The sequence below is a fragment of the Nelumbo lutea genome, chromosome 6, assembly GCF_056320005.1.
Source record: "Nelumbo lutea isolate HS-2025 chromosome 6, American lotus-T2T, whole genome shotgun sequence".
Classification (NCBI taxonomy): Eukaryota; Viridiplantae; Streptophyta; class Magnoliopsida; order Proteales; family Nelumbonaceae; genus Nelumbo; species Nelumbo lutea.
The window spans coordinates 7,642,073-7,665,056 of record NC_142689.1 but is presented as its reverse complement, the minus strand read 5'-3'; positions in this window follow the sequence as shown (position 1 = coordinate 7,665,056).

The window sequence follows — 22,984 nt, the reverse complement described above, 5'->3', positions numbered from 1 at the left end:
TGGTTTCCTCCCCTTGTGGCTTGACTGGAGAGAGAGAGAGAGAGGTCTGTTTGATGATAAATGAAACCAAATGTCAGTTTGAATATGGCAGCCAAAGAAAAAAGAGTGCTGAAGGAAGCTCAGAAGAGAGAAGTTAACTGATTGAAGGAACCTTGTCGGTTCTTTTATTTTGTTTTGAATAGTCATTGGAGGCTCCATAACGTGGCCTTGATGTGCCAATGCTTTGAATTGATTGAATGAGAGATATTAGACATAAACCCATTCAAAAGCAGGCAAAGAGACCAAGCGTGAGGAGAGAGAGAGCAGCGCCAACTGCCCACCTACAGAAGAAGCAGCTCAGCTCTAATTAGTTAACTACTATTTTATATTATATATAATATCATCAATGGACACCCACACCCGATTTCTTTGTCAAACAACAGAGCTACCCTACCGACACTTACTCTGTCCCCTATAAACATAGACTCGAGCCTCAGAATTTGAAGGACCCAACTCCACTAGATTTCTTAAAACATCACATCTTCTTCCTGTTTATAAGAAAACCCAGAGAAGGAATTAACACCAGGAATTTCACTTGATGTTCAAGCATGAGGACTACTGAACATTCATTAATTTGCAGAAAATGATATAAAATGAGAAAGAAGGACAATTATAGACGGCTAGGTTGAGAAGATTTCTATCCCCCCTCCCCCCCCCCCCCCCCCCCCTGTTTTCTTTTTCTTGACTGCAACTTCTATCACCATGTTATAGACTCAATTAGTTTGTTCATCAATCCACACCATTTTAATTGATAGGCCACCTAAAGGATATGCATAATTAATTAACTAGGAATCGTTTTTATTTTTGGTTTATAATATTAATTCCATGATTGTAGGCTTTTTATTGATCTCAAAATGTTAAAAATCATTATTCGGTAGCCATCAAGATCTTGGCAGTTAGTAATGCAGTAGATGATGAGCAGCCTAATAAGTGGGTATGCTTTTCATCAAACAGTTGATGGGCGGTTTTCCTAACTAAAATATACCCGTCCACTAATCCATCATTAATCCATTTTATAAGTTATAGGTAGATGTAGACTTAAGTATTGAAGAGAAATGCTAAGCCTACGAGTTGATTATACTCTTAGCCAACCAATCCATCGTGACCTGTATGCTTTATCCTTTTGTAGTGATGCTTCCAAAATACCGTTGTGTTAAAAAGAAAGACAATACAAGAATTAGTGGGATTAAAGAAGGCATATGAGGAGGGTTGTAAATGGATGTGATTTTAATCCTATTCTATTAAGTTGGATTCATATATCCATTTAATCATAACTGGATTGAATTGAATCTGAGTATGATCCATTTATTAAGCAGATTAAATTTGGATATTATTTAATGGATTACAAAATATAATTCTTTTAGTATTAAAATTCTTTAAAATCACCATATCAGTAAGTTTTTATTTTTAAAACTCACCTTCTGTTAGTGCATCATTAATGTTTCTTAACACCATGTCAGCAAAAATAATAATTTTTATGACCAAATCACCCTTGAATGGCGTGTTAGAGGAAAAGGGTGAAGGGTCTTTTTCTTTTTTTTTTCTACATTTTAGTGTTTTGTTATAATTCCTAATTTTTTTTATAATTTTTGTTTTTTACATTTTTCTAATTTTTACAATCTATAAAATTTCCTGTATTTTTTTATTTATTTGCAATTTTTGGTGTTTTTTCTACAATTTTTATTTTCTGATTTTGTTTTTCAATTTCTATAGTTTCTATAATTTGAAAATAATTTTTTATTTTGTGTGCAATTTCTATAATTTTTTATATTTTTTGCAATTTCTGTGTTTTTATGTATTTTATATTTGAAATTATTTTTTGAACTTTTTCCTTTTTTCATATCTAAATATATATATATATATGTATATATTTTATATTTTCTATGAAGGTTAAAATGGTAATATATTAATAGTCGTTAGTCTCTTTAACATCAAGTTAGTGACATGGTGAGTTTTAGACATTTTGAAAAGTTGTGGTTAGACCTGTTCATGGGCTGGGTAGCCCGACGGCCTGGCCCGGCCCGGCCCGCACCCTGACAGGGCTTGGTCATATAATAAGCCCCGCGGGCCTGACCTCGGGCTTAACATAGTAAGCTCGACTGTGTTTTAGGTCGGGCTCGGGATTTGTCAAAAAAACCCAGCCCGAGCCTGGCCCGACCCGACTCAGTATTATATATTTAATAAAATATATAAATAATATAATATTTATTAAAATATATATTTATAACTTAATATATATATATATATATATATATATATATATATATATATATTTATTCTTTTCTTTATAATTTCAATCAATCTCTCTCTCTATGTAGCTACTTCAACATTAATAATAATAATAGTATAGGCTAAATTTCGGGCCCGAGCCCAAGCTCGGGCTTCGGGCTTTTTATGAGGGCCGGGCTCGGGCCCAAGTTGTAGGCCCGATGGTCGGGTCGAGCTCGGGCTCGGGCCTTAAAAAAATTTGTTAATACACAGTAAAAGCCCGGCCCGAGCCCATGAACAGGTCTAGTTGTGGTGAGTTTAAGAGAAATGTTGAAAACTCATGGTGAGTTTTTGACAATTTCCCTTAATTTTAGGAATTTATGTAGCCAACCCCGACGTGCCGACCCCATATAGTTGAGATAAGGCTTTGATGATGATTATGTTAAGGATGAGAATGACAATATCCGATCAGATCTGATCCATTTGCATTCCTACTAATAATTAGAGGTGAAAAGTGGGTTGTGCCGTGCTGTGTTGGCTCATGGGCCGTCATGGGTCATGCTGCCCTCCCCAATGAAAAGTTTGGGGGTCGGCCCAGCACGGTCCACAGCCCAAGCCCGTGCGGGCCTGTGCTGTGTCATACCATAGGCCAAGCGTTGGCCCACGTCAGGCCATGGGTTGGGCTAAAGCTATTTTTGCCTATTTATTTTAAAAAAATTGAAAAAAAACCTTAAAATTTTAATTGTATATAAATTTTGATGTATACAATTGCTTATATATATAATAATTAAATAAATTAGTATAATAAAATTGAAAACAATTGTTTATTTTATTAATATATCATATATAATTATAATTTATATAATATATTATATATTATATATAAATATATATATATATATACATAGTATATAGTATATAGTATATGGGTCGAGCCGTGCTTGCACATGGGCCGCAGGTGGCACGGCCCACTTGGTCGTGCCATGCCAACCCGATCTGCAAACCTAAAACCCTAGGCCCAACATGACACAAACCAATGTGTCATGCTTGACATGATCCGTGTGCCATCGTGCCAGGCCGTGTCGGGCTGGTTTGCGGGTCTGGATGTGCCAGGCCGTGAGCGGCACGGTCTGATTTACACCTCTACTGATAATAGGTGATGTGGTAAATACGTGAAACTGCTTTTTGCTGCCACCTGGCAACAATATATTAGACCTGTTCACCATGAACATTTTACACTGCTTGAGCCGGGCCCAATCAAATTTTGATAAAAGCTAAGCCCACACTCGGCCCATGAACAGGACTAATGTAGATTGAGCCCGTCCGGAAGATTGTTGCGCCAATTTAAGCCCGTAGTTTGGGCCTCGACCTAGTTTCCAAGTCCAAGTTTATATGCGCTCAGTTAAAGTGTGTCTAGCCCAATGTCTATGTCCAAGTTTATATGGGCTCAGTTAAAGTGTGTCTAGCCCAATGTATTAAAGTTCAAGTTCAAAAGGCCTATGCTAGCCCACATAAATGGTTGTAGCATTTCCCAATTCAGTTAAACACCATTATCAGTGCAATTGTTCCTTTACTATGAAATTTTTTCTCTTTACACCCTGAATTAGATATATAGAGAGAGATCCCTGATTAACCTCCTTAATACAGAATAAGTTTTCTTTAACAATAAAAAACACAAGTATCGCACACAGAACAAAGGTATCTCTTGTAAAATCAGAAACCCACCAACATATGAAGATTAAGGTGAAAACTCCTAACACAAATTATCCACTTATACAAATATAAACATTACAAATAATATTTTCCCTTCATTGTATGTTAGGATTAGCATTTAGCATATTTGCTTCAATGTTGTATTTTTACTCTTTATTTATTTATTTATTTATTTTGGATAAATTATAAAGATCCCAATACTATGGGTTAGTGACAACTGCCCTCCTTAACTTTCGTTTGGGACAAAGACCCTCTAAACCTTCACTTTTGGGATAAATACCCCCTGGCTGTTAAGATAAAATGATGGAATGCATTAAATTACCAAAATACTCACATGAACTTTTCTTATATTCTTTTCCTTGTCCTTTTCTCTTAAATTGTAATTGATCCAAAAATACTTTTATTTTCTCCAAATAACACCGATTAAAATAACACAAATCATTTTGCTGACATAGAAAAACAAGTTTCTTTAAATTATTGTTTTATTTCATTGGCATGAGTGTCTCTCTTCATCTTAAAATGTAAAAATTATCCACTCCTTTCTCCAATAAATAAATAAATAAAATCCAAGCGAAACCTTAAATTTCTACTTATCAGAAAGAAGCCTCTACCTTTTCATTTGAATATTGAATTTAGCAAAAAATATGCAAGGATCTATTAGAGCAACCTAGAGAACTTTGATATTATATTAGAAAACTAATTGAATCATAAATCATTCAAATAAATAAGAAAATGAAAGTTTTGGATATTTAAAAGTTTTAAACAGATGAATGAGAATCTTTTTCACTGCTAACTAATGGAACTCTAACAGAGGGGGTATTTGTTGCAAAAGTGAAAGTTTAGGGGACCTTTGTCACAGATGAAAATTCAAGGGGGGTAAGGCTGTATCTGGTTTGAAGGAAAAGTAGGGAAAGGTAAGAAAAGGTAGGGAAACCTTTGCAAACCAAACATGGCCTAATTGTCACTAACCCCATAGTAGAGGAGGGGTCTTTGTTGCAAATGAAAATTCAAGGGTAATTTTATCACTGTCCCCCATTGTACAGGGGGTCTTTGTAATTTACCCTTTTTTATGAAGACAGTATTTTTGGTGTTAAGCATCAAGAATATTAACTACCTAAAGTTACAATGGTAAAATGGTAGGGTAAAGAGGGGGTGTGAAGCATTGAATAACTTTTCTTAACCATATACTACTATTGTGTGGATTGGTCCACACTACAGCTGAAACGAATGGGCAAAACCATATGGTATCTATCCATGTGGCCTCTCCTTCCTCCCTTACCCTAATCTAGGCTCCTAGCTGGCCTCTCCCCCTTTCTCACCTTTATTCACTCATTCCCAATCTCGATATAATAGAACTTTGCCAAAACAACTCCCACAACTAATCTATTTACCAAATTGATTGTTATGCTTATCCTACCTCTCTCTTCCCTATTTAATTTTTTTTAGATCGTCTCTTTTAAACTTAAAACTCAACCAATAATTGTGGGTTTAAAACTCAAGGCTGGCCTCTCCCGCTTCCTTTTATCAAAGGTATCGCCAATTTCAATTTTCAAGTACACCCAATCTCTATATTGTGATAGGTCTTTCAATTTTTTTTTTTTCCAGTTTTATGCCCGTTTTTAGCCTGAAAATTGGATTTTGTTTGGATGGCAACTGGATGAAAGAACATAAGATAGAAAGGTCACTATCCTGCTGCATTGATGAGAGCTTCTGGGTGGTAAGCTCTTACCAATTTCTTATCCAATGTCAGCCTTTGGGAAATCTGACGCTTAGAGAAAATTTTGGATGGCCAACGAAAGTGTGTATTTATTTTTTAGGTAAATTATAAAGATCCCCTGTAATTTGTTTTGCGATAAATACCCCCTGTACTATTATCATGAAACAAAAACTCCTTTCCGTTAGTTTTTTTGTTGAAATCTGCTGTTGCAATTCCCATACTTTGACAATCGGGAGCAAAACACTATTCATCTTCCCCAACTCACCATACAGGAACAGCAGATCCACATTTCTCCAAAACCCAAATGCAGCAGATTCTACAGAATCATGTTCTATTGTCCGCTGGACTGATGGAAGAATGGGCGAAGATGACGGAGGCGAACTGGGCTGGGTGGAGAAATGTAAACAGACCAGTGCTCTCGACGGAACTGATTCAACGTGATGACAATGCTTCCCATATTGCGCCCTGCAGTAATGTAAACAGTCCAGTTGCGCCCTGCAGACCCATGTTGCGCCCTGGGTGGAGAACTGGAGACGAACTGGGCTGGGTGGAGAAATGTAAATTTGAACATTCGTTTTCTTTTTCGATGACAATGCTTCCCATGGTTTTGTCCTTGACATTTCTACTACTTCCCACAGACCAGTGCTCTCGTCGTGTTCTGCAGAATGTCAACAATCTCCTTGCTTCGTCCACAGCTACGCAGCTGAGGAGTTGCAGATTGAGAGAAAGAATCCCTATTCTTGGTTCTTCGGCTTAGGTAAAAAAAAATGAAAGCAGAGCCTGCGAAAGAATCCAGAGACCAGTGCTCTCGTTGTGTTCTGCAGAATGTCAGCAATCTTGGAAGCTTGGTTATCAACATGGATACTGATGGTGCGCAATTCGGCCGGTCCTAGCTGTCGACGATCTTGTCTTTGGCTGGAGCAAAAGGTGCCTGAAACAAGGAAAAAGCAAGTATCTCCGGGGAGGGACCCGGTGAGAGTGCTCCGAATTTCAAGTTAGTATCCTCAAAGGCAAGATGATAAACCAGATGGCGCAAAGTTCACATACCTCGTTCTTGGGGGGTAGAGAGCCTTTTATAACCACTTCGCACACTCACTCCTAAGCTTCTGTCAAGTCAGGTATGATTACCTCTGCGCTTCTGCCAGTTCGGGTGTCCTCACCTCTGCTGGGGCAGAACCGCCACTACTCACTTTGTCGGAGTCGTCTCTCTAACTAGAGATGGCGGTGGCAGGTGGCAGTGGCAGGTGGCCGTTGAAGTGCGGTTTGTCAAACGTCAGGTCCCAAGTTAGTTAGGTACGGTGCGGTTGTTCAGTTCGGCGTCCTGGAGGCGAAATGCTAGAGTGGTGTGTGAGGTGAAGTCTTGAGTTCAGATAGAGGTGTGGCCCGAACTGCCATGAGGCGGACTAGTTCGGGTTATTGTCTTTTGTGTTTGTAAGGCTCGAGGTCCAAGGGAGAGCTCGGGCTCCTTGTGGGGAGTTCGGACCGTAGATTCCTCTTTTCGGAGCTCGCGCCTTGGGTGTACTGTTGTGCCGAGCTGCTGCCTTTCCACGTGTTGAGTGGTTACGAGGTCGAGCCAAATCTTCCTTCATCAATTGCCCCCCACTCCTTGCACAAAGGGACTTGCCCTGGCGCGGGGAGTTCGCGAGGTGGCGGGTGGATTTGACCCGTACTTCGGACTGGTTTGCTGATAGCGCGGAATGCGCATTCATTAGGGTTCTTCCAGCTTTCTCGAGCACCAAAAAGTCAGAAAACTCGCCAATCCGTCTATAAATGTTGACAAACGTGACAGCGCGTGTTTATTTCAAAATTTAAAAAATGCATCGTTGGAAGATGTGACAGCGGGCGTTATTTCAAATTTTTTAAAAAAATGTGCCACTGTTGTCTTTAACACAGGGAGACGTGTGCCGACACTCTTTCAATTTCGAATGACGTGCAACCAGTCACGTCTTGGTCTCAGGAGACGTGCGGTCAGCGGCGACTGTGGGCCATTGGATTGGCCTTGATCAAAGCCGTTGATTTTGGGTTATTGTGGGTATAAATAGTGGGGGACCCCAGTCGCTCTTCATTGCCATTCTCCCGAGTTTTGTTTCTTGAGCTCGCGTCCGAGTTTTTTAGCTCGCGTCCAAGTTTTCGTAGTTCGTTTTCCTTTTCCGGGTGAGTCTTCTTTCTTTCTGGTATCCTTTTTTTTCCCGATATCTAGCTCGGACAGCTCAGACAATTCTTCGAGGAGTTCAGATGCAGGTTCTACGAATCGCGTCGCATTCCTCGACAACCTTACTGAACCTGAGGTAGAGCTCAAGGAGGAGCATGAACCCGTAGGCCGAGTCACCTCTGGTAGTTTGGCGTCCTCCTCCCATCGAGGTCGGACGTTAGACAAGTTTGGGCCCTCGACCATGACGCCTGAGGGGTTTCAGTCCCTTATTACCCAGTTCAACTTGCCTAGGGAGTACACCTACTTCATACCCTCGGGTTGTTTCCCTTGGGAACGTGGTCCTGATGAGATTGTTATATTCCGGGAGCAGCTCGTGGCTGGGTTGCGCCTGCCTTTCCACCCCCTCGTTGTCGAGGTTATGAACCACTTCGGCGTTACTGTCGGCCAGCTCCACCCGAATTCTATTCATAACTTGGTGGAGACAATCTCCCTATTTTGCGAGCAGGTCTTGCCTTTAGACTTGGAGATCTTTTCTTCCATTCTAATGATTAAGAAGCAAGTGAGTCCCCTTCCCGGTCGTAGGTGGGCGTATTACCTGTCTCCTCGCCCGGGGTTTAAGCTTTTACATGATCTTCCCAACAAGGTCCCGACATGGAAACTAGACTACTTCGGGGTGCGAAGTGCATTGGGTGGCCGTTCCAAACCGGGTGGGGGATGGCTGCCCCTGATGCCGGTGTTACGCTTGATAGGGAGACGGCGAAGGGCCTTCGAGAATGGGCACAACTTGGGCTAAAATTTCACCATTATTTGACGGAGGCTAAGCTCATCGAGGCCGGTCTGAGTTCGGGTAGGTTCCTTACTCAAAGGCTTACCTTTTGTTTTGCTCTATTCTTTCGTTTTCCTGATGCCGAGCTTTTTTTGCAGGTGTGATGGACTCAGAGAAGACTCATGGTGGGAACCTGTTTCATGCCATGAAGAGGAGGAAGCGAGTTGCCAAACGAACTTGTGTCGAACTACCCCGAGATGCAGAGCCCGAGGTACCAGACTACTCGTCAGTGGATCCGCCCAGGGAGCCCGAAATGGCCCCTCTAGTGAAAGAAGCAGCAGGGGCCCCTTATGCCGAGGCTACTTACATGGGGGCTTCTACTTACTCTAAGTCTGCTTATACGCGAGTTGGGCCTTCAGGCTCGGGAGCCCAAGGCGAGCTCAGGAGCGTGTTGTCGCCGAACCACGCTCTTTAGAAGAGTAGGGAGGCCATTTATCCTAAGGAGGTTGCGGCATGGACCGAGCTCCCTTTGAACTAGGTGGCTTGTTGTGCTGCCACTCATGCCATGGTGGTAAGTCAGCGATTTCTTTTCGAGCTCTTTGCTTTTATCTTTCTTACTATCGTTCTTTTGATCATTTGTTATTTTTCCTTTTGGTAGGTGAATTCTTCTATCCATGCCTTGGCGGCCGAAGTGGAAAGGAGTTCGAGGCAGCCGTGAGCTGCCGAAGAGGCTTCCCGCGCTGCCGAGGCGGCTTCTCAAGCTGCTGAGGCGGTTTCTTGCGCTGCACAGGCCAGGCTGGCGAGGTCCCGGAGAGATACCGAGGCCATGGGAGTTGTGGTGAAGCACATGGCGGACCTGACGCTGGACTTGCAGCATCAGGTTGAATACCTTCAAGAGGATATTAGGGAGAGGATGGAGATCTTTTCTCAGGGCATCAAGGATGCCAAGAAGAAGGTTGTCGATGAATATATCGCCTCGTCGCGCTTTGACGACCTAATGGTGGGCTTGTACAGAAGGGGTTTTAAATTGAGCCAGTGGATGATCCGGAATACGTACCCCGAGCTCAATATTAGCGCCATAATCACTTCGCGCATTACTCAGGAGATGGTCAATGCTGCCGACGATGAGCCAGGTTTTGAGGACGAGGCAGGAACTTTGGGTGTCGTTGAAGTGCCTTCTGATGGTGAAGAAGTACCTCCGGGCCTGTGAGCTCGCTTCTGTTTTTTTTTTTTGGAAATGTACACAGTTTTTTGCAATGGAATGACTTTCTTTTGGTTAAGTGTTGGTCACTCTTTCCTCCGAACTGACCATATGTCGATGCCCCTATTAGTTCGTTGTGGGCGCTTTGCTTGAGCTTTTAGTTGGCATTTTTTGCCTATGCTTGCCCATGTCGAGGTCCTTGTTAACTAGACATCCTAGCCCTTAGGCTCTGGTAGCGACTTAGTCCACTTCGCTTGGTGATCTATAGGTAGTATCGTCTCAAGTTAACGACGTTCCAAGCTCGGGGTACTTGTTTGCCCTCTAAGGTTTCGAGCTCATATGCCCCCCCCCCCCGAGCGCTCTCTTTACTCGGTAGGGCCCTTCCCAATTCGGTCCAAGTTTGCCCATGCCGGGCTTGGGTGCCATGATCTTACGGAAGACCAGGTCGTCGATGCGGAAGTTCCGCTTTTTTACTCTGGCGTTGTAGTACCAAGCTACTCTTTGCTGGTAAGCTGCGGTTCGGATGTACGCGAGGTCTCTTACCTCGTCCAGTAGGTCGAGATTGGTACGCAACTCATCTCTGTTTGTCTGGTCGTCGTATGCTTCTAGTCGCAGTGTAGGTATTTCGATCTCCGTCGGGATTACCGCTCTGGTGCCGTAGGTGAGGTTAAAGGGGGTCTCTCCCATGGCGGTTTTTTCCGTAGTTCAGTGAGCCCATAGAACACTTGGTAGCTCGTCCGCCCACAACCCTTTAGCTCGGTCTAGTCACGCTTTCAGTCCGTGGAGGATAGCTCTGTTCATTCCTGAAACTTAATATCTTCGAACTACTTGCCATTGTCGGAGATCTGTACCTGAGGTAACCCGAAGCAACATACTATGTTCTTCTAGAAGAAGTTCTGTATGTTTCGAGTTGTAACTGTTGCGAGAGGTTCAACTTCTACCCACTTTGTGAAGTAATCTACCGCCACCACTAGGAACTTCCTCCCACCTGTTGCTGGCAGGAATGGCCCTAGGAGGTCGATCCCCCATTGCGCAAAGGGCCATGGACTGGTGAGGTACTTGAGGTCGGCGGCAAGCTGATGGTGGATATTGGCATGCTTCTGACACTTATCGCATTTTCTGACGAGCTCGACGGCCTCTGCCTTCATCATTGGCCGGTAGTACCCTTGTCGATGTGCCTTTTGGGCGAGGGCCCTGCCTCCCAAATGTCCGCCGCACAGATCTTCATGAGTGTTGCGGAGTACGAGCTCGACTTCGACATGTCGCAAGCAACGCAAGTAGGGGAGCGTGTAGGACCGTCGGTATAGCCATTCGTCTATTATGACGTATTTGGCTGTCTAGCGCTGCACCCTCCTGGCTGCATTGCGGTCCGAGGGAGGGTTCCATCTAGCAAGAAGCTCGAGAGTGGGTCGATCCAGCTCGGCTCTGCTTCAAGGATGGGAGCGACCTCTTCTGCCCCACCAAGAATGCTAGGCTAAGGTAAGTCCTCTATGTACACGGTTCTCATGACGTTGTGACTCATGCTGGCTAACTAGGACAGGGCGTCGGCCTCAGTGTTCTCTAACCTCGGGATTTGCTTGATGAAGTGTGACTGGAAGTTGAGCAGAGCCTCATTTACTTTTGCCAGGTAGGCGATCATAGTTAGCTCACGTGCTTCGTATTCGCCCGTAACCTGGTTGACCACAAGCTGGGAATCGCTGTAAATAACTATGTGTTTTGCTCTTACCTTTTGCGCTAGGTTCAGCCCGGCTATCAATGCCTCACACTCTGCCTCGTTGTTGGATGCTGGGAAATCAAAGCGTAGTGCGTATTCCAATTTCGTGCCACCCGGGCCATGTAGCACTATTCCAGTCCCACTGCACTTTTAGTTCGAGGAGCCATCTACGTGAAGGATCCAGGGCTCCTCATCCCAGTTCGCATTTGGCCTAACCAGGAGAGATGCCACCCTGGCTACTACTTCATGGGGTTCAGACTCTATTGGCCTAGGGGCTCCGGGTTCACCCGAATTGGGGATCTCGGGCTCAACCGACCTAGGGAATTCGAGGCTGAACGTGCACTCGGCGATGAAATCTGCCAAGGCTTGAGCCTTAATAGCAGTTCGTGGCTAATACTGAAGGTCGTACTCGCTGAGCTCGATGGCCCACTTTGTCAGCCGACCGGAAACCTCGGGCTTGAGTAAGACTTGCCTCAAAGGTTTGTCAGTCAAGACGATGACAGTGTGAGCATAGAAATATGGGCGGAGTTTCCAAGCTACAATTATCAGTGCGTATGCCAACTTTTCTATCTGCGGGTATCTCGTCTCTGCTCCCTACAAAACTTTACTAACATAATAGATGGGTCATTGGACCCGATCTACTTTTTTTATTAGTATCGAACTAACCACCTCGTTGCTTGCCGAGAGGTACAATTCTAAGACCACGCCCTTTTCGAGCCTAGTTAAGATCGGCACGCTAGCGAGGTAGTTTTTTAGCTCGTCGAACGCGAGCTGGCAGTCTCGGGTCCATTCGAACTCTTTGCCTTTGATTGCTTTAAAGAAAGGCAGACAGCGGTCTGCCGATTTGGACATGATGCGGCTCAGAGCGGCTATGCGGTTGTTTAGCCTCTGAACCCCTTTTACTTTTTGGGGTGGTCTCATATCTAGGATGGCCTTTATCTTGTTCGGGTTGGCCTCAATGCCGCGCCGGTTGACAATGTACCCTAGGAACTTACCCGAGGTGACATCGAAGGCACACTTGTTTGGGTTCAGTTTCATGCTAAATTGACGCAGAATTTGGAAGACAAAATTTAAGTCTTGTATTAATTCCTGTGAAAATTGTGTCTTGACAACCATGTCGTTTACATAACATTCTATTTTCGTGTCAATTAAGGGCCGAAACAGCTTATTCACAAGTCTTTGGAAGGTTGCCCCAGCATTCTTCAATCCGAAGGGCATGACCTTGTAGTAGTACAGGCCGAACTCGGTTATGAAGGTGGTTTTTTATTCATCAGACTGGTCCATCCTGATTTGGTTGTAGCCCAAGTAGGCATCCAAGAAGCTTAGCAACTCATGTCCCGAGGTCGCGTCCACTAGGCGGTCAATTCTGGGGAGGGGGATGCAATCTTTTGGGCAGGCTCGGTTTAGGTCGGTGTAGTCGACGCACATGCGCCACTTGCCGTTTGCCTTTTTAACCAGCACTGGGTTGGCTATCTATCTCGAGTAGTGAACTTCCCTTATGAAGTCTGTTGCGAGGAGCTTTTCGACCTCGTCGACCGCGCTCCAGCGTTCTGGGGCTAAGTTGCGTTTCTTCTATCTAATGGGTCTGACTACAGGGTCGGTATTAAGTTTGTGAGTTATAAAGTTGGGGTCAATGCCGGGCATATCACAAGCTGACCATGCAAAAATATCTAAATTTTGAAGTAAGAAACTCACTAGTTTGGTTCGTAGAGGTTTCTGGACGGAAGCACCGATCTGTAGCGTCCGAGCTAGGTCTGCAGCTGAAGTTGGGATTGCGACTGTTTCTTCTGTGGGCGCAGCTCGTTCCTCGCCTTGCTCTGTAGATCGCTCCAGTTTGAGGTCGTCGACCACCTTGGTTTTTCCCTTCAGGGCGGCAATATAACACTTGCGGGACTCGAGTTGGTCGCCCCGCACTACCCCCACACCGAAGTTTGTAGAAAACTTCATTGCCAAGTAATAGGTGGAGACCATTGCCCGTAGGACATGAGTGATTGGTTGCCCTATTATGGCATTGTATGGGGAGGGGGTCGCAACCACTAGGAAATCGTGATTGAGTCTGACCACACAGGGCCATGTGTCGACTTCCACTGGTACTATTATTTCCCCGAGGGGCTTGACTTCCTCTCTGCTGAAGCCTACCAGAGGAGTGTTTGCGGGTTTCAGGTCGCTTCTCTACAACTGAAGCTGGTCAAATGCTAACTTGAAGAGAATGTCCGCCAAGCTGCCTGAATCAACAAGCACGCGCCTGACTTCGAAGTCGCTGATCCTTAGTTTGATGACAAGGGCATCATCCGTGGGGGTAGTGGACTCCTCGCGCATCGTCTTCCGTGAAGAAAATTTGTTCCTCCATCTTCGGCCTCTTTGGAGGGTTCAGCTCTTCTCGGGCAGTTTCGCGAACTGATGCCCGGGCTGCTGCTGAAGTGCAACCCGTAACTATTGAACCTCCCACTATTACGTGGATGGTTCCCCAAAATGGCCTCCTCCGAAAGCTGTTTTTGCGGCGGTTCGGCCAGCCAACCGCTGGACTCGGGAGCATCCTTACCATGCTCCCCTTGCTGACCTGTCTTATTATTATTATTATTATTATTATTATTATTATTATTATTATTATTATTATTATTATTTGCTATGCTGTATAAAATTTCTCAAGTACCCGCGACGGATGAGTCCCTCTATCTCGTTCCGAAGATTATTACACTGTTCGGTACTATGACCGTGATCTCTATGGAAACGACAGTACAAGTTTTTATTTTTCTTGTTTGGGTTCCCTTTTAGGTGAGGTGGCCATTTCATGTATGGGGCATCTTTGATCGTCATCAAGATCTCGGTCCGCCTCACGTTGAAGGGTGTGTAGTCCGTCCGAGCTGCTAAGGGAGCTCGGAACTGCTGGCTCGGCTTCGTCTCCCGGGCCGATTTTTCTTCTATTAACTAGGTTGAAGGGCTCGCCTTCCCTCTTCCTTTTCTCGATCCCGCTTTCGGTCCTTTGGTTGATCTCTTCGTCTGTTCTCATGAACTTATCCGCGAGCTTGAGGAATTCGGCTACAGTCGCGGGCTGGCTAGCTACCATGTGCCATTTGAACTCTTTGTGTGTTACTCCTCTCTTGGCCGCCGCGAGCTGCACTGCGGGCTCCAGTCACAGTATCTACAAGCACGTGTCATTGAACTGCTTGATGTAGCCCCGGATGGATTCTCCTTCCCTCTGGACTACCCCGAAGATGCTTTCCTTGGTTCTGGGGCACCGCTTGCTGGTAACGAAGTGTGCGGTGAAGACCTGCATGAACTAGGTCTAGCTTCTTATCAACCCGGGGGGAAGGTTCCTGTACCAAGTGCGGGCCACCCCCTGAAGGTGGTGGTGAAGGCCATGCACATGCATGATTCACTGGCCCTTGCTAGGTGCATCTGAGACTGGAAGGCAATGACGTGGTCGTTGGGGTTGAAGGACCCATCATACTTGTCTAAAGGGGGGAGTTTGAAGTCTATGGGCATGGGGACTGCAAGGAGTTTTGATGAGAGGGGGGAAGGAATTGAGAGAATAGGGGCAGCTTTTACCTCATCCGAGCTTGTCTCTTCTTTACCTCTGAGCTCAGGCAAAACACGGGTGGCAGTTCGGCGACTTCGTTGCTAAGTGGGCCTGGTACTGGCGCTGCTGGCCTCTGTGTTGTCGAGCTCGATGGGCCCAGAATGTTGGTAGTCTGCCACTCGGACGCTGAATCGGTTCTCTGTGGGTGGGAGCTCAGGCTTGGAGTGCCAAGGTGCCGACTTGGCGGGTGAGGTTCCCAATCCACCGGCGAGCTGCGAGGCGGGGAAGATCCTTCTTTCCCTTCGGCCCGGGGATGAGGCCTGGCTCTTGGAGGGGTTCTGAAGTTGGGAGGCTTCTCCTCGGTGAAGGCGCCCGCCCTGAGGGGAGGGCTTAATTGGCTTTGGAGCAGGGTGCCAAGGTGGAAGCTGGGGTTGGTTCAGAGGCAGTTGGGGGAACTGTTGCTGATAGTGATACTGAGAGAGGTGGTGCAGTACTTGGTGCTGTTGGAGCTGGTGATGCTGGAACTGCTACATTTGGGCTTGCATTGCCTGCATGCACTGCATCAGGTCGTTAAACTGGCTCTGGCTAGTCGCCAGGGGAACAACAGTTGGTTCGGTAGAGGTTGTCTCGACAGTGAGAGGAAGGGGGACATTCACGGCGGGTAGGTTCATAGGCGCCACTGTTCGTGGCACATTCAGGTTGGGGATCCCATCCACCGGGAGGGGGATGGTGAACTGTCCGATGCACACCACGGGGACTTGAAGTTGTTTCCAGGGGGCGTTCATCTCCGTGCTACGTCCGACATTGCTAGAAGAAGCCATGAGTGTTGGGGTTTCTTGGAAAAAATGAGGTTATAAGAGTTTTGGAGGGAGGCTTTTAGAAGCGTTTTCCCATAGACGGCGCCAATTGATGGTGTGCAATCCAGCTAGTCCTAGTTGTCAACGATCTTGCCTTTGGCTAAAGCAAAAGGTGCCTGAAACGGGGAAGAAAGCAAGTATCTCCGGGGAGGAACCCGATGAGAGTGCTCCAAAGCTCAAGTTAGTATCCTCAAAGGCAAGATGATAAACTAGATGGCGCAAAGTTCACATACCTCGTTCTTGGGGGGTAGAGAGCCTTTTATAACCACTTCGCGCACTCACTCCTAAGCTTCTATCAGATCGGGTATGATTTCCTTTGCGCTTTTGTTAGTTCGGGTGTCCTCACCTATGCTGGGGCAGAATCGCCACTGCTCTCTATCGGAGCCATCTTTGTAATTGGAGATGGCGGTGGCAAGTGGCCGTTGAAGTGCGGTTTGTCAAACGTCAGGTCCCAAGTTAGTCAGGTACGGTGCGGTTGTTCAGTTCAGCATCCCGGAGGCGAAGTGCTGGAGTGGTGTGCGAGGTGAAGTCTTGAGTTCGGATAGAGGTGTGGCCCGAATTGCCATGAGGCGGGCCAGTTCAGGTTATTGTCTTTTGTGTTTGTAAGGCTCAGGGTCCAAGAGAGAGCTTGGGCTCCTTGTGGGGAGTTCGGACCGCGGGTTCCTCTTTTCGGAGCTCGCACCTTGGGCATACTATTGTGCCGAGCTGCTGCCTTTCCACATGTTGAGTGGTTATGAGTTCGGGCCAAATCTTCCTTCATCAGATACAGAAGGGCCGGTTCCAACAAAGGTTGATTCTACGAGTCTTGAAGTTATAAACGGAGCGAGGAATCGCCAGAGAATGTGATGTCCCTCAAACCGGTGGCAAATTGGAAATGTATCATTCATCATCAAGTGCTGAACATCAGACAAGAAGATTCACACCTCGGTGAGGACATCGCTAAAGGTCTCAAGGAAGCTTGCTATTCAAAATCTGACTTCTCAAATAGACAGATTTATGATAGCGAGGCCCACCCTGCCTTGTTCGCCACTTAGCGGCAAGACAGCCGTTCTTCATTAATTCAAGGTTTGAAAGCGATCTGATGTTGAGGACGAAGTTGGGTTCCCACTCTTGGAAACATGTCAAGGACAAAACTGGATCTGATGCAGAGGAAAAACATAGACGCGGTGAACGAGGAAAAACACAGTAGCGGCGGTAATCCCCAATCTCCCTTTCTCTCCCCTTATCTTTGCTGTTGTTCTTATATTGTGTGGTTTGGAAGATGAACAATGTTTTTCTTATTATAAGGATAGTATGGGAATTAAAAAATATTATAACGGTGGATTTCAATAGAAAGCTAATTGAAGGGTGTTTTTATACAGGGGGTCTTTATCACAGACCCTATATTACAAGGGGATCTTTGTAATTTACCCTTATTTTTTTAAGAGCCAACAAAGGTCCATTTGGCACAGCTTTCCATATGGTTTTTCAACTATTTACAAGCCGTGCAGACCAATTTTTGGTCTATTCTCGTTTGGTTCATGGAAGATCTAGCCATCAAAGGCCGGAGCACCGAAAAGATGTGAAAAGCCCATTTTGGGCTGATTTCGGGAAGCTCCAAACAAAGTTTTTTGCATCTTTCATGTTTTATTCTCACGCAAAAAAATATGGAAAGACATGCGAAAAGACGTGTATCTGTCAAACCAACTTCGGGCTACTTAGATCTCCATGCAAAAGCTCAATGCATCTTTTAACTGTTTACAAGCCGTGCAAACCAATTTTCGGTCTATTCTCGATTGGTTCATGGAAGATCTAGCCGTCAAAGGCCGGAGCACCGAAAAGATGTAAAAAGCCCATTTTGGGCTGATTTCGGGAAGCTCCAAACAAAGCTTTTCGCGTCTTTCACATTTTATTCTCACACAAAAAAATATGGAAAGACATGCGAAAAGACGTGTATCTGTCAAACCAACTTCGGGCTGCTTAGATCTTCATGCAAAAGCTCAATGCATCTTTTAACTGTAAGAACTATCAAAAGATCTTTCCAAAAATACTTGTCAAACAGGCCTTATGTCTTTTACGTGGAAAAAATGAGAAAAGTTGAAGGCCCATGTTGCATTATGGGTTTCACAAAACCCTCCTTATATAAATGGTAAAAGATGAGGATCTAGTAAGGTATTAGTTAACCCGATTTCGTAAGACCCCTGTTGCATTTTGTTTCATAATTACATTAGTTTTATTATTACATGAATTCATTATTTAACATTTTTACTAATTAAATATTTTAAAATAATTAATTAGTTAATTGTAATCAATTAATAATATATTAGGGTTTATTTAGGTGGTGTTTTGCACATCTTTTTTTGTGCATTTTTTAGTTTGCGAAAAGTTCAAAAGACCAAAAAATGGTTTTTTTTTTTCTATTTGTTATCATGTAGATTGAAAGACTCAAAGATGAGCGCATTGAAAAACTGGAAAAGCCAAAAATTGAGAAATTTCAAATGACCATAATGTGAACCAAACAGTCTTTAGTGTTTAAAGACAAATCACCACTCCCAAAAAGCTTACTGCGTCTTCTTTTTTGATCTCAATAAAAGCAAAAATATTCAAATTAAAAGCCCAATAAAAATTTATAAGATATAATTAAATAATTAAATTTTGCCTCAATAATAGAAATCCATTCTAGATATCATTATAAAAAAATTGAGGACATTTTCTTTTTCCTTCCTTGATGTTAGAGGTTGGCTTTGTAAGTAAGAACAAAGTTGCCATTGGATGGTAGAGATGGCAATTTGACCCGTCCATGGGGCCCCACCTTGCCCTACCTCGATTAGGGTGGGTTTTTTTACCATTATTCAGGGTTTGGGGTCGGTTTGGAAAGCCCCGAAATTCTGGGGTCGGGGACGGGGCAGGGATAGTAATTGTCTACCCCGCCCGGACTATATTATATAACATAATACATATAAGTATACAAGTAAGAATGGTTGGGGCGGGGTAGGGCAAAGTCGGAGATCCCCGTTCCCCGTGGGGATGAGGATGGGGTTAAGATTTTTAGCCCCATGCAAAGAATTTAAATTCAGGGTTGGGTACAGGGCAAACAAAACCCCGCCCCACCCCGTTGCCATTACTATTGGATGGTCAATTTGGTTTGGGTGAATTTCTTAAAGTACCCCTAAGTTATAGGAAATTGACTAACCCTACCACTATTGTTTAGAAGTTACCTTAAGGCTCAATTTGGAAGGAATACAAATACAAATATGTAGAGTGTAAAACCGTGTGTTTTATATATATTTGCACTCTACATATTTGTATTTATACCCTTTCCAAACTAAACCTAAAGTATTCCTAAGTTTTTTGACAATTAACCCCTATTGTTAGTGTCCTATCACAATCGGTTCACACTCAACATCCACCTTCTAGACAAGAAAACAACCTTCAACCTTTACTTAGTTGAAGATCAAGAACATATAACACAATTTCTCCATCATTTCATGTGATATTGAAGAAGATGGATATGGAACTTGTAAGAGCTAAGATGGGATCCTCAAAATCTAGCTTTTGGGTGGGAGATGATTCCTCCTATTCACTTGTATCAAAGGTATTTGCAACAACAGAAAAGTAAGATGATCCCATTTAGTTTTTGCTTGTAGATGGGTTCGGTGGACATCTCTATCCATTGAAAAACATTGCCAACGAAGAAAGTTTGTTATGAGGAGAAGACCAACAAGGTGTTATTGTCAAATCAACACCAATAAGGTGTTATTGCAGGTTTATTCAAATGTCCAGTTTTAAAAATTTTAAAAGGATGGTGGGTAAAATGATATTTTTCATCTTTCCGTTAATGGATGCTAATAGTAGGAGGATTTAGTCAGTTGTCAAAAAAGTTAGGGAATAGTTTAAGGTAATTTTCAAACAATAGGGATGAATAAATCAATTTTCTAAAACTTGGAGGATACTTTAAGAGATTTTCCATTTGATTTTAGGAGGGATCTATATGACTAATGATCACGGCAAAAATACATCAAAGCAGTATGTGTCTACCAAGAGACCACTAGCCATTTTATGATCAGCTGGGTCAATGCTTTATTGGCGGGAAGCTTTCAGATTGCATTGAATTCGTTTGTACATTTGGGCAAAAAAGATGAAGTGGGTACTTTTTTTACTCATTTTACATTTTACGATCCATCTAATATAGAGCATTGTATTTAGTATAATACTAGATTGATAACCTATAATTAGGCTAAGTTTAGGGTGCTTATTTTTAAGTGCTTATTCAAATAAATATTTATTTGGGCCAAGATCATACTAATGAGCACTTAAGTAATAAAAATAATATCAATAATAAAAATTAAAATCCACTTAAATTAATTAAAATTTAACAAAAACATTAGAAAGTTTTAATTTTTATTAATAATGTTTGGTTGCACTTCAACCAACTTGACCCAATTAGAAGTATTATAAGGCTTTCCATACTTCAATTTTGTGTAACAAAAACTGTGCAATGCACGAGTTTTGACTAGTTTTTTTTTTCTTTTTTTTTTCCATAGGGCTGAGTAGGGGTGCTCATGAGTTTTTTTTTAACTGAACCGAGTTGGTTGTTTCTTAATAATTTGAACTGAAACCGAACCAATGCAACTGGTTAATTGGTGTACTGGTTAATTGCGGTTCCTTGTTTTTGTTTTTTTTGTGTGTAGTAACTAATGAAGGAAGATTTGGCCCGACCTCACAGTTACGCAACACGTGGCAAAGGCAACAGCTCGGCACGAAAGCATGCCTAAGGTGCGAGCACCAAGGGGATGACCGAACTCCCCTACCAGCGGTCCGAACTCCCTACTATGAGCCCGAACTCACCCTTCGGCCCCAAACCAGACAGTAATCCGAACTGGCCTGCATGTAACAGTTCGGGACATACCTCGCCGAACTGGCCTGCCTTATAACAGTTTAGGACATACCTCGCCGAACTGGCCTCTTATAACAGTTCGGGACACACCTCGCCGAATTGGCCTGCCCTATAGCAATACAGGACATACCTCCAAACTCAAGACTTCACCTCGCTCACCACTCCACCACATCGCCCTCAGGACACCAAAACCAAACAAACTGTATCATGCCTGACACCGAGGAAGTCCGTACCCAAGGGCGGCGCACCTGACTGACTTGGGATCTGACGCTTGACGGCCGCACTCCAAACGGCCACCTGCCACCGCCTCCTGACACCGCCATCTCTAGTTACAGAGACGGTTCTGACAAAAAGTAGTGACGGTTTTGTCCCGGCAGAAAGGACGACACCCAAACTGACAGATGCAAGGGTAATCATACCCGACCTGACAAGGGCTTCGGGGCGAGTGCGCGAAGTGGTTATAAAAGGCCCCCTACCCCCAAACAACAAGGTATGTGAACTTTGTGCCATCTGATCTATACTTTGCCTTTGAGAGAATACTAACTTGAGCTTCGGAGTTATCTCATCGGGTTCCCCCCGGAGTTCCCTCATCTTTCCCGTTTCAAGCTCCCCGTCGCTCCAGTTAGAACCGAAATCGTTGACAGCTAAGATCGGCCGGATTGCGCTCCATCAATTGGCGCCGTCTGTGGGAACACGCTACAAAAAGCTAAGTTCTCATCTTACCAAAGCTAAGTCCTCACTTTTTAGAAATTGAAGCTATCGCTTTATAGTTTACATTTTTTATGAACTCAAAGACTATGCAGGGAGCTAACGGACTAAGTAGCTCTACCAACTTTACTTTCAATTCAGATAATGCCACATCAGTCCTCTCTGCAAGGTCTCCCCTACAAAGATGAGTTCTTTGTGGCTTCCGTGGGAGTTGGCGACCAACTTACTACATAGGCGCCCTTACCGGTCGAGGCTTCCAAGGCTCTCGTGTGAGCTGGCAACCTAAAGTTAGTAATGCTGCCCCCGAAGGTCAAGCTCCTAGTAGCTTCTTGTAGGAGTAGGTGACCGGCATTACGAAGCTGATGCAGCACCATCATAGCTCGACACCTCACAGGCCAAGCCTACGGGCCACATTACTACTTAAGACCCGGTCGCCTCTCCGGCGTGGGCAAAGTCAGAAAAGAGTAGACCACTAGTCACTCCCAAAGCCTACAGGCCACATTACTACTTAAGACCCGGTCGCCTCTCCAGCACGGGCAAAGTCAGAAAAGAGTAGACCACTAGTCACTCCCAAAGCCTACGGGCCACATTACTACTTAAGACCCGGTCGCCTCTTCAGCACGGGCAAAGTCAGAAAAGAGTAGACCACTAGACACTCCCAAAGCCTACAGGCCACATTATTACTTAAGACTCGGTTGCCTCTCCGGCATAGGCAAAGTTAGAAAAGAGTAGACCACTGGTCACTCCCAAAGCCTACGGGCCGCATTACCACTTAAGACCCGGTCGCCTCTCCGGCACGGGCAAAAGTCAAAGAAGAGTAGACTACGAGTCGCTCCCAAAGCCTACGGGCCACACTAGTAATTGAATCAGCACTTACTAGCTCATCGACTTACGGGCCAAAAGAAATCTACTCCCTTCGCCGAGTTACTATCAACTTGGGAGTGGGGGGCTATTGATGAGGGCAGATTTGGCCCTCCAATGGAATTGTGACACGTAGCACCTCGTGACAACTAGGCAAACACCCAGCCAACAAACTTACGAAGTTGGTGACCCACCTGGGCACCAGTCTGGCCAGCCTGGCACGACCTGCGTGCGGCCTGCGCGACTTGCACGCGGCCTGCGCGAACTGCGCGCGGCCTGGCACGCGACCTACACAACCTGGTGCGGCCTGGCACGCGGCCTGCACGACCTGGACCAGCCTAGCACATGATCCGACCAAGCCGCCCATAAGACGCCCACCAATAAACTCGGCGGCATACATACCCCACGAGCTCGGTAGCTCACCAGGGAGCTTGCCAAAGAGCCAGGCAGCTCGGCAGAGCTCGCCACAAACAGTTTGGTAGAGCTCGCCACAGGCAGCTCGCCATAGGGAGTTCGCCCCCAGGCAGTTCACCCCCAGACAGCTCGCTATAGGCAGCTCGCCACCTGTAGAGAAGTTCAGTACAGGAGTAGTTTGGTATCACAGGAAGATCTCCTACCTGACGACCTGGCCTAGACACCGACCCGTCGACTG